A 12,014-nucleotide genomic window follows, 5' to 3' on the forward strand; every position below is an offset into this window, starting at 1 on the left:
TAGTTTTTTGAGGAATCTCCATACTGACTTCCACAGTGCACAAATATATATTCCCACCAACAGTGTATTAAGGTTCCTTTGTTCTCAGCATCCTCACCAGCATTTGTTGTTGTGAGATAGGTGATTCTTTGGAGTAGTTCCTGGATAATTCCAAATTGGGCGATCAACCACAAGTCTACAGTGAAAACTGCACATCTGTTTGTGCAGTTTCTCACACTCCACAGTTAAGGAAGTAGAGGTGTCAGCTTTCATCCTAGCCTTTTCTTTCTCCTTAGAAGACTTGTAGTAGTGATAACACATGAGACTCAGCGCCATCCCCACACTGATGGCAGGGCCTTGGAGGACTTGGGATCGGTTTCTTATTTCCATGGTGGCAATCCAGTTCTGTGCAAATAGAACTATGGCAGGACTTCCTTGCAGCCTCTTCCAGAGATTCCAGATCATTTAAAATTTAGAACTTAATCTTAAGGCATTAAGATGCATCCACAGGCAACAATAGGCTTGTTTATAATCCTTAAACAAATCCAATCTTCAGAATATAATCAATTATGAGGGATTTGTCCTTGACAGTAGACTTGTAATAAAATAGCAAGCATAATTTTCCTGTGCACCTCAAACTGACTCAAAGGAAGAATTCTAGTGAAGTGAAGCAATTTGTGTCACATTTGGAGTTTGAGAATGACTCGACTTCTTTGACATTCACATGCATCTAAACACACCGAGTGTCATTTAAGCTTTGTGTCTTTACTCTGAGTCACATTGCAGGCCATGTTCTACTTCAGTTGAGTGGTAGAATGAGGGAACAAAACTTGATGACTTTAATCAAGCCTGAATGACTCTTTATATTCACACCAGCTGCTGACATATGTTGAGTTTTATATTGTTTTCTCCTCCTGGGAGTCATTTATTAATGGGGGTAAAAAGAATTGTCTTAAACTTTTTTTTTTGTTTTGACAATTGCAGGTTTCAACAAGAAATACTAACACATTATATTTGCAGTGGTCCTATGCCAAAGTGTACATTTTTTTCTAAGTAAAATTGTACTTTAAGACTGCTTCTGCCCTCATCCAAAGAAGAGGAAAATGAAAGCCAAAAAGAAAAAAAATTGGATGATTGCCACATTCCTCTCCAACTATGAATTGGATATGAAACAATTTTAAGATGCAGTAAAACCCAGTAATTGAGCATATAAGTTAGTGAAAATACATGTTTTGCCAGGAGGCAACACACAGATGAAAAAATCTGTTTCTGGAAATCAATTCATGGGTGCAAACAGAGGTACAAGACCTCTTTTTACTTAGTTCATTGAGAAGCCTGTTTTTATTTGTCAGTTTTGACCATAGGAGCCACTGCAAGCCAAGTAAAATTTATAAGAATGATCTTTTGGTACCCACATTAATATCAGCAATCAGTGACAGGGAGAAAGTGAATGAAGCAGTGAAATATAGACCTGCCAAGTGATTGCAAACAAGAGGAAACTCTTCGTGAAAGAAAGTAGTGGGTGAGCCATAGATGTTCTAACCTTTCATATGTTGGCTATACCTCAGGAGTTATATATCTCTCTTGTCAGCAGCCACATGGACATAGATAAGGAGAGAGATTCCAGACTCTTTCAGCATTCTGTGTATTATTTTCATGTACAAATATCTACCCGGGTGTCAGAAGTTCTGAACAGAGGAAGAAGCACATGGAAGAGCAGGAAGGACAGGGCAGCTGGGTTGATAAGCATGATGCCTTTTCAGAATTGACCTCAAGCCGTCAGGAAACATGAGAGCAGTATGATGCAAATGCACTTGGTGTACTGGGGACTTTCTGCATCTTTGGTTTTCCAGGCTTTGGGTAAACAAGACATGCAGAGCTGAGAGAATCTACAGCCCCCAGTGTGGGCCATCACTCAGCACCTACAGAACCAGGACTGGCACAGTTGGAGGGGGAAGGCAGTAAGCAAGCATTAACGAAATGGTAAAAGGAGCTGAAGTCCATGCTCATGCACCAAAACAAAAAATCCCATTTTCTTCATTGATTACTAGGTGGCTAAAGAAAAAAGAAAACATGTTTAGTACATTGAGTTTCTACTAAGTGTATATTTTTAATGAATTTACTCTGAGTCAGGAGAAAGATGAGTAAAACCAAATTTATGAGTTGAACCTTTAGGGACATTTCAATAAACAAACATCATTGTGGCCTTGAAGATCATTAAACACCATCTGGCAAAGATCAATTTCTGAAATGGAAAGGCTTGGAGCCAAGTGACAAAAACAGGAGAGAATCTTCTGGTCAGGAAGAAGGTAGAGTTGTGGGTTCAGGTTCAGCATGGAGAACTGAGTTTTTTGAACTTCCATCCCTGCAAAGCCAAGCTTTTCCTTGCTTGCTAACACAGGCACTCCCTTTGAAGTTCTGTGGTGGTGGTGTGGAGCTCTGCCGTCTAGGAAACCTCCAGAAATCAAATGCCTCATCTCTGATTCCCATGAAATCTCAGGTCATTGGAAACAGCAGGAAGAATTCTCTAAGGGCCATGCCAGCTTATTTGGAGCTAATGGGTTTATTGTACACCTACTGTGCACCAGGCATGGGCTTGAGGCCCTGAAGTCATGTGGACTTGGCAGAACTTTTGGCTTCTAACATCAAGTTTTGGAATAAGTTAAAAGAAGTCTTCCAGCTTAAACCTTGGCAGAACTCCAAAGTTAAATGAAGCAATATTTGATAAGAATTGGGGGACACCATTCATGCCTGGCTTACATGAGTCCTCAGCTCTTCTATACTATTTGTCATCCCCTTCCTGCTTGGGATAGCATGGATTGCCCACATCTCTGCCTTGAGAAATGCCCCTTGGTGCAGATTAAGGGCTGGGCTATGCAAACCAGACTCAGGAGATCACAGCAAGACCTCAGAGAATTCTTGACTTTTGTTCTTTATGTGACTATATTAGTCAGGATTTTATAGAAAAGCAGAACCAATAGGATATCCCCATATCTATGTATCATTTTTGTGTGTATGCATGTACAAATGTATGTATGTGTTTATGTGTGTATTTATGAATGTATCTATTATCTACATCTTTCATCTATCCCCATCCATCTATCATTGATCTGTATTTATCTACCATCTCTCACCTATATCTACACCATAGGTGTTGGCTTATGCATTTATGATAGTTAAGAAATTACCAACATCTGCAACTGACAAGAAGAAAGTCTGGAGAAATGATAGCTCAAGTTTAAAAACAGAAGACTAAGGTCTGACTGAAAGAGATTTTTCTCCTTTCCTCAGCCTCTTTGCTCTAGTCCAAGCTCTGAGAAATTAGGAAAAGCCTACTGACACTGGGGATGGCAAGATTAATCCATCTACTGACTCGTGTTAATCACATCCAGAAATACATTCACAGGCACTGCCAGAACAGATGTGTAACTAAATATATGTGCACTGCTTAGTTCAGAAAAGTTGGCATGTTTTTATGGGCCTTTGGGTAAACTGCTTAATCTCAGAGCACCCTCACTCTATTACTATTACTGTGAAAACAGGGTGGATTCCTACTGGGCTGTTAGATTTAAGTGTTAGGCAGAATCCCTGGCACAGGCTGGGGGAGGGACCAGTCACCAGCAACTATCAACTGTATCTCCAGTTGTTCTCCTACTTAAAGAAGGGCTCAGGCTCCTGAGCACCAGTGCATTACACATTATCTTAATTAATCTTCAGGGCAACCCTATGAAGTGGTTTTTTATAAAACTTCTATTTTACATTGAGTAAACGGAGGCTCAGTGAGTTATACCCTGCTTTATTGACACAGACAGAAGGGCTGTAGATCTACTATTTGGACCAGATCTTCTGACCCTACAGTATGTTCTAGACTCTCTTATACTGAATTTTCTCATGCTATAGGCCACATAAAGTACACTAAAAGTTAATTAGCTCTCCATTGTTACTGAATTTCTAGCACTACAATAGCATTATTCTTCACTATTTTAATTATCAATGCAAAATATTTCAGCTATGTTAAACATTGAATAGGTTTTTATGAGGTAGCCTGAAAATCTATTTGCTATTTATAATACTATGTCTGAAATGTGGTCTGAATTTTGAACAACCAACTTAAAAATGACTTTTGAATAGTAATATTTCCAAATTGTAAACTGCTGAAATAAGCACTATTGAATAATCTTGGTTCTTATTTAACTAAAAGAGCTTTTAAAAAATATTTTGATCTGGGAGTGGTGGCTGATACCTGTAATCCTAGCTTCTCAAGAGACTGAGATCTGAGGATTGCAATTGGAATCCAGACTGGGCAGGAATGTTTTTGAGATTCTTATCTCCCATTAACCAGCAAAAAAGTTGGAAGTGGAGCTGTGACTCAAGTGATCGAACATTAGCTTTGTATAGAAAATCATAGGGTCAGTGCTCAGGCCCTGTGTTCAAATCCCATGGCCAGCATCAAAAACGAAAAAAAGAAAAGAAGAAGAAAATTCATGGGAAATTTTCAATCTGAAAAAAAAAACTAAGTAATTTAGAAAAAAATGAGTAATTTTTAAGATGAAAATAGAAGAATGTCAATCCGTTGAAAAAAACTAACATTCATTTGCTTATGAAAAATAATCTTGGTAACTGGGAAATTTACTGGAATTGTTTTTTTAAATTTTATTTTCTTATAAAGATGCTGTACAGAGGGGTTAGAGTTACATCGGTAAGGTGATAAGTACATTTCTTGTCGAGCATTGTTGCCCTCTCCTTTGTCTTTCTTTTACTAACCCTTCCCTCCCCTACTCCTTTCCTCCTCCCCCTGCAGAAACTGTAAAGTTCATTTCTAACATAGTGTCTGGTGAGTATCATTGCTGCAATGGGTCATCCTGTGTCCTTGTTTCAGCATTTTGTTATTCCCCTTCCCCTCCCCAAATGAGATAAATGTATATACAAGATGCAGGGTGCCAAAATCAAATATGTGACAACAGGAAGAAGGGCATACGAGGAAGAACATTCAAAAGAAAGAAACAGAAAAAAATCACATAGTACATGAGAAACAACAACAACAACGAAAAACCTCTTAGATCCAAATCTTGGGGAATTGTTTAAATCTTGATATATCAGTTCATGATTATTCTCCACTTGATTGGGTTATGATTCTCTCTGTGCAGAAAGACTCCAGGGACACCTGAAGTAGAACATCTAGGAAGACAGATTTTACTTTTTATTGGTCATGAGGTTTGAACTCAGAGTCTGGGCGCTCTCCCCAAACTTCTTTTGCTAAAGGCTACTGGTCTACTACTTTGAGCTGCAGCACTACTTCTGGCTTTTTCTGAGTAATTTGTTGGAGATAAGAGGCTCATGGCCTTTCCTGCTCGGACTGGCTTTGAACTTTAATCCTCAGAGCTCAGCCCCCTGAGTAGCTAGGATTACAGGCATGAGCCACAGGTACCTGGCAATAACCATTTATGAACTTTTAAGACCTACCTATAGACTTTTTAAAAACTCTTAGCAACATGATTAGAGAGAAGGATAAAGTGCAGGAGTTTCTTAGTCATAATGTAGATGACTGTGGTACCACTATGAGAGCCACCAAAGAAAGCAGTGAGAAGATAAAAGGATCATCTGTTTTCTACAGCACTCTGGCATCTGCCAGGACAACCAATTCTCATCCCTTCTCATCCTGATTCAGGTACATCACTCTCTGATGGCTCATCTCCCTTAGTGTCATTGCTTAAGAGAATCCCATTACTTGATATAGCATTAATGGTGTGTCTATTCCATACAGCCCCAAATTTTAAAGGAGCACAAAACTCATACATAGCTCAGTCGACTACAATCAGAAAAATGCACAGAAAGATAGATCAGGAAGCAACAGCTCTGAGGTCAGGGAGTCAGAAGAATTCCTCCAATATCCTTTACAAAGATCTTTCAATTGGATTCACCAGTGGAGCTAAACAAATACAGTGATGTGTAATGTATTTGCAAAAGTACGTTTGGCCCTATATATGAAATCTACAATTTCTTCTTCTTCTTCTTCTTCTTCTTCTTCTTCTTCTTATTATTATTATTATTATTATTATTATTATTATTATTATTACTATTACTATTATTTTGTTGGTCATGGGACTTTAACTAAGGGCCTGGGCACTATCTCTGAACTCTTTTGCTCAAGGCTAGTGAGCTACAGAGATACTTTCAGTTTTCTGGTAGTTACCTGGAGATAAGAGTCTCACAGGCTTTCCTGTCCTGGCTGGATTTGAATCTCAATCCTCAGATCTCAGCCTCCAGGGTAGATAGGATTACAGACCTGAGCCACAAGTGTCCAGCTCCAACTCTCATTAATATCTTGAATGTGGCCCAGTACTTACCACCTCAGAAAATGTTTACAGCACATGTGAGTATGAGTGACAGAGTATGCATATGAGCATACAAGAAGTATGGAATGTTTTATAGTAGTCTGCACACAGTACCAGCAACACTGTTAGCATATTTGTTATTTACAAAGACACTGGAGAAATAACGATAAAACTAACAAATGAAAAGGCTCATGAATGGAATGTTCCCCAACTTCCTAATTCTTTTCATTTAATAGAGCTAAAACTCTCTTCATTATGTTCTTCAAAAATATTGCCCTGGCCATTTATGGCCCTTCACTATGCTCTATGACTTTTAGATTCTGTTTGTCAATTTCCTTGGAATCTCTGTGAGGTTTTCTTTTGTTTTGTTTTTGCTTTTAAAGCTAGCAAATTGCAATGAAATTGCTTTTACCAACAAAATTTTAGGCCTGACCTTACTTTCTCTACTCTATTTTCTCTTAACATTAACTTAAATTTGTAGGAACTGTTTTTTGGAACTAAGTAGTATATAATTGAGTCCAGTGAATAAATAAATGAATGTTTCTCTCTGTTTAACTGTAGGTAAGCAAAGAGAGAAAATATTTTGGTGGATTTGGGATTTTGTGCATCTCTGACTATTAATTCCAGAATATAGTAAAATAAAAGCAAATATCAATGCTAAAAGGTATAAAAAGGGAAGGATAAATACATATTCATCAAAGATGAGGAAAAAACTTGGTGAACTGGAAAGAGTTGAACATCAAACAAAATCACATATAGTAATTTATTTTTACCCATAGGAAAAATACTGAAAAGATAGAGGCAGTTTGATGTCTCATTAACTAAATATTTATTATCAGTCTATCTTCATATAAAAATGGTTTTACAGCCACCCTTGTTGAATTATTTCATTTACTCCATTTTTCGAACTCTCTTTTCAAGCTAAATCTCTATGACATAAACCTTGTATGAACATTGTTCAAAATGGCATCACTTTTCTTGGCATTAAATGCATCTCACCTCCTTCTTGGTGCTAATGACAGCCATTACTGCTAAGAGTTGTACTCAGCACTAAGATAATGCCCCAGAATCTGGAGATTTCAAAGCATTTTTTACCTCATTTTCACTATTCCCTCATAGAAGCATTAAGTGTAGATCCCATTTTATAGATGGTGAAGTCTAGGTAGCCAGAAAAAACAAGACTTATTTCCCTCTCCACCACCCATTAAAGCTTTTTGGAGTGAAGAATAAGCACCGTTTTCATGGTTATTTGGTGAAATGAAGTCTGTGGGAAAAGTCCAGCCCTGGACCATACATTAATGGGGCTCAGAAAGAAGCTGGAGGGTGGAGGGATGGAGGTGGATCAAATCAGCTTTGTGCTTGCCAAGCTCTGCTTTCTTTATTTGTGTCTTGGATCAGGCAAGACCAGCACCCAATAACTTAGGACCAAGGGCTTCTGATCTTAGTCCCGCTGTTCATTTCCAAGCCTTTCATAAAGCCAGTGATGGAAAACGTAGGTTTTTAAAGGATTTTGATAGATAGTATACATAAGTTAATTCCTTCGCCAAACATGAAAGACTAACACAGTTCTTCATTGTGAAATTCATATTGTCTTTATATATAACTATTTTTATTTATATAATCCACATTATATATTTATTTGTATTGCATATAAATAAAATATATCTTAAAAGATATATATATATATATATATATATATATATATATATGGGCCACTATATTCTCAGCATTTTTGATGATAAGTTTTCATATCATACAACAAAAGTCACAGAACCTAATAAAACTAACTCTGGGAACAATTACTCCATAAACTTGAAAAATTATTAAGCTGGACACTGTTGGCTCATACCTGTAATCCAAGCTACTCCAAAGGCTGATATCTGAGGATCCAGGTTCAAATCCAGCCTAGGCAGGAAAGTCCATGAGACTCTTATCCCCAATTAACCACTAGAAAATCAGAAATGGAGCTGTGACCCAAAGTGGTAGAGCTCTAGCCTTGAGCAAAAAAGCTTGGGGAGAGTACCCAGCCCCGCCCTCTCTGTACACACACACACACACACACACACACACACACACATACACATGTATAATTGGAGAATCTTTGTTCCTAAATGATCACTGCTAATTGTTTACTTGAATAAACATAATGTTAAAATATCACCTGTACATTTTACTTAAATTGAAGTAAGCAGGTTAGAAATAGTAGACTCTTTCCTCCTGAATATATTTACGAAGGTTGGGATCTTCTCTAAGCCTGGCTATGCTAATACAGAAGTCTGGAGATAATCCATGGGTTACTCTACAAACAGAGTATGTGTTACTCAAAGAACAGAGTGCCGTGGCTCATACCTATAATCCTAACTACTCAGAAGGCTGAGAGATCTGAGGATCAAAGTTTGAAGCTAGCCCAGGCAGACAAATCCAAGAAACTTTGATCTGCAGTTCACCAGCAAAATAGTGACTCTAGTGGTAGATCACTAGTCTAGCCCATGTCACTTGGCAATAGCTGAAATTCATGTTTGTTTGTTTGTGTTTAATCAGTAATTGGATCATGGTGTCACAAGATACCAGACCATTTAAGGTAGTCCCTCTAAATCATCAAGGGAGTCCAGCTCCCACATATCCAATCATCATTGTTCCTAATATAACAGAGAGTTCTTTCTCCCACAACCTAAGGGAAGATCCTGTTCCAGGAGTAAGCATGGGAGGCCTTGTGCCTAGGGGTGTGCTAGCAATGCTCTGTAGAGTGCTACAGAACACCTTCTGTGCCATAGTGCAGACAAAAAGCATCCCTCAGTAGTCTGTGGGACACAATCATCCATGGAGTTCTGAAAGAAGAGGCTCCAAGTCATGACACAGACTATAGACAGAAGTTCTTGTGAACTCTACAAGGGTAGGGATTTGGGCCATAGACACTTGGGAGTGTATTGTGATATAAGCCCACAGGTCTCTATCAAGGTGAGACTCAGGTGCAGAGGGAAGTTTCCAGTTGAGCACCTCTTGATGTATTCAGGGTGTTTATTCCCACTAGCAGGGTGTTAAAAATCATCCTAGAAGACAGATCTGATTTCTGGAAGCTGAGAGGCATTTGATATTTGGATATTTGAGCACAGGCTTGGGTTATTTTGAAGCAATGTCCAAAGAGAAAAAGTGAGAATTCAAATTAGTCACCAAAAACAAGTATTGAAACCAGGACCAGGAGGGCAAGCATTTTAAACCCAAGAGCAATCACAGATGTGTGAGTTATCTTTAGCCTTTCTAATAGGAACAGATTTAAAATAATAATCGTTTATTAGAATATATTAATTCTACAAAGTAAATGATTTCATTATGATGTTTCTAAACATGTGCATAATTGATCACACTCATCTGTTTAGTACCGTTTTTATGCTCCCTCTCTCCCCCTTCTTTCTCAATTCCCCTCCAAATGCTCAGTGATCTCCCTTTTATTTCAATGGCTCATGGATTCCACATATGAGAAAAAGCATGCGATGCTTTCTTTGTGGAACTGGCTTATTTCACTTAACATGGTATCTAGTTCTATCTATGTTCTATTTATTTTCTTGCAAATGCTATCATTTTGTTCTTAATGATATGTTAAACCTCCATTATCTATAATGTGATTTATTTATATATACATGGATATACAAGGATATACAAGCATCTCTCTAATAAGTTGACTTTTATTCTTTTGGCTATATTCCCAGAATTGGTATGGCTGGATCATACCAATGATTATACAAATGAAGGCATACTTAAAATTTTGTCAGTCATGGGGTTTGAACTTGAGGCCTGGGTGCTATCCCTGAACTCTTTCAGGGCTAGTGCTCTGCCACTTTGAGCCACAGCTCCACTTACAGCTTTCAGATGGTTAATTAGAAATAAAAGTCTTACAGACTTTCCTGCCTGGGCTGGCTTTGAACTGTGATTTTCATATCTCAGCCTCCTGAGTAACCTGGATTATAGGCATAAGCCACTGGCACCCAGCAAAAATGTACTTTATTTTTATTTATTTTATTTTATTTTTAGCTGGTCGTGGGGCCTGAACTCTGGGCCTGGGCACTGTTCCTCAGCTCTTCAGCTCAAGGCTAGCGCTCTACCACTTGAGCCACAGCACCACTTCCGGCTTTTTCTAATGTGGTGCTGAGGAATCAAACCCAGGGCCTCATGCATGCAAGGCAAGCACTCTACCACTGAGCCACCTTCCTAGCCCAAAATGTACTTTTAAATTATTGAGGTACCTCCATACTGGTTTCCATAGTGACTACATCATTTAAAGTCCTGCTAGCAATGAATAGGATTCCAATTTCCTGTTTGCTCACTGACAATTTTTTGTTATTTGGATTTTGGAGGGGTTTTTGTTCATAGCCATTGGATGAGGGTGCGATGGAGCCTCAATGTAGTGTTAATTTGCATTTCCCTGATGGCTAAGGATGCTTAATATTTTCCATGTATTTATTGGCCATTTGTATATCTTTATTTAAAAAGTGTCTGTTCATTTGGTTCCATTGCCCTTCTTTTATTGGGTTATTTGCCCTTTTGTAGTTTAGGCTTTTTGACCCTCTCCCTGTCTCTGTCTGTGTGTCTGTCACCCTTTCTCTCATGCCAGCACCAGAGATAGACTTCAGAACATCATGTTTGCTCAGCTTGCTTGCTTTATTATTGGACTTCTACTACTTTAGCCATACCTCCACTCCAGCTTTCTGTTGGTTAGTTGCATAATGGAGACTCATAGACTTCTTTGCTCAAGCTGGCTTAAATCTTAATCCTTTAGATCTCTGCCGCCTGAGTAGCAAGGATTATATGCATGAGCCACTGGCACCTGGCTTGAGTTATGTATTCTGGGTCTTCTGTTGGAGAAACATCTGGAAAAAATGTTTCTCCCATTCTGTAGCTGTGTCTTCATTCCATTGGCTCTTTCTTTGTTATGCAGAAGATTACTAAATTGATTCAGTTCTATTTGTCATTTTTCCTCTCCTACCTACCAAGCTATTAATATCATATTCAGAAAGGTATTGCTTATGCCTAGATCTCAAAGTGGTTAATGTTTCCTCTTAAGGGCTCATAGCTCTTATTGCATTTTTAAATTGATTTTTGTAAAGTATTAAGGACAGGGATCTAACTTCAGTCTACATGGGAATATGGACTTGTTAAAAAGGCTCACTTTTCTTCAATGCAGGGTGTTTTTTTGGGGGGGGCATCTTTGTCAAGAATCAAATAGTTGTGTGGGATGATTTCTGGATCTTCTATCCCATTGGCCTATATGTTTGATTTTAAAAAGCATCCATCCTGACCATTAGCTCTGCTTTCCAGGTGGAGAACAGGCTAAACTGCCAAGAGCATCACCAAGTAGTGGAAGGGCCAGCCCCTGCCCCAGTTTTCAAAGACTCACAATGGGTAATTGCCTTCTCTCCTGTTTATGAAGGAGAGGAATCCTATGTTCCTTGGAAAAATGGGCCTGGAGGCTAAGAGAAGGTAAACTGTGTCCACTAAATCCCCTGACTCTTCCTCAAAGTTATCATGAGATTTTTTTTAAATTCTTTGTGAGATTAGTTTGTTTCATTTAACATGATGATCTCCAGTTCTATCCATTTTGAATTTGAAAATCCCTAACTCTTAATCAAACCTACAGGCTGATAATTCTCAGTACAGCTACTTTCCCAGTATATTATATATATATATATATATATATATATATAT

The sequence above is a fragment of the Dipodomys ordii genome, unplaced genomic scaffold (assembly GCF_000151885.1).
Source record: "Dipodomys ordii isolate 6190 unplaced genomic scaffold, Dord_2.0 Scaffold161, whole genome shotgun sequence".
NCBI lineage: Eukaryota > Metazoa > Chordata > Mammalia > Rodentia > Heteromyidae > Dipodomys > Dipodomys ordii.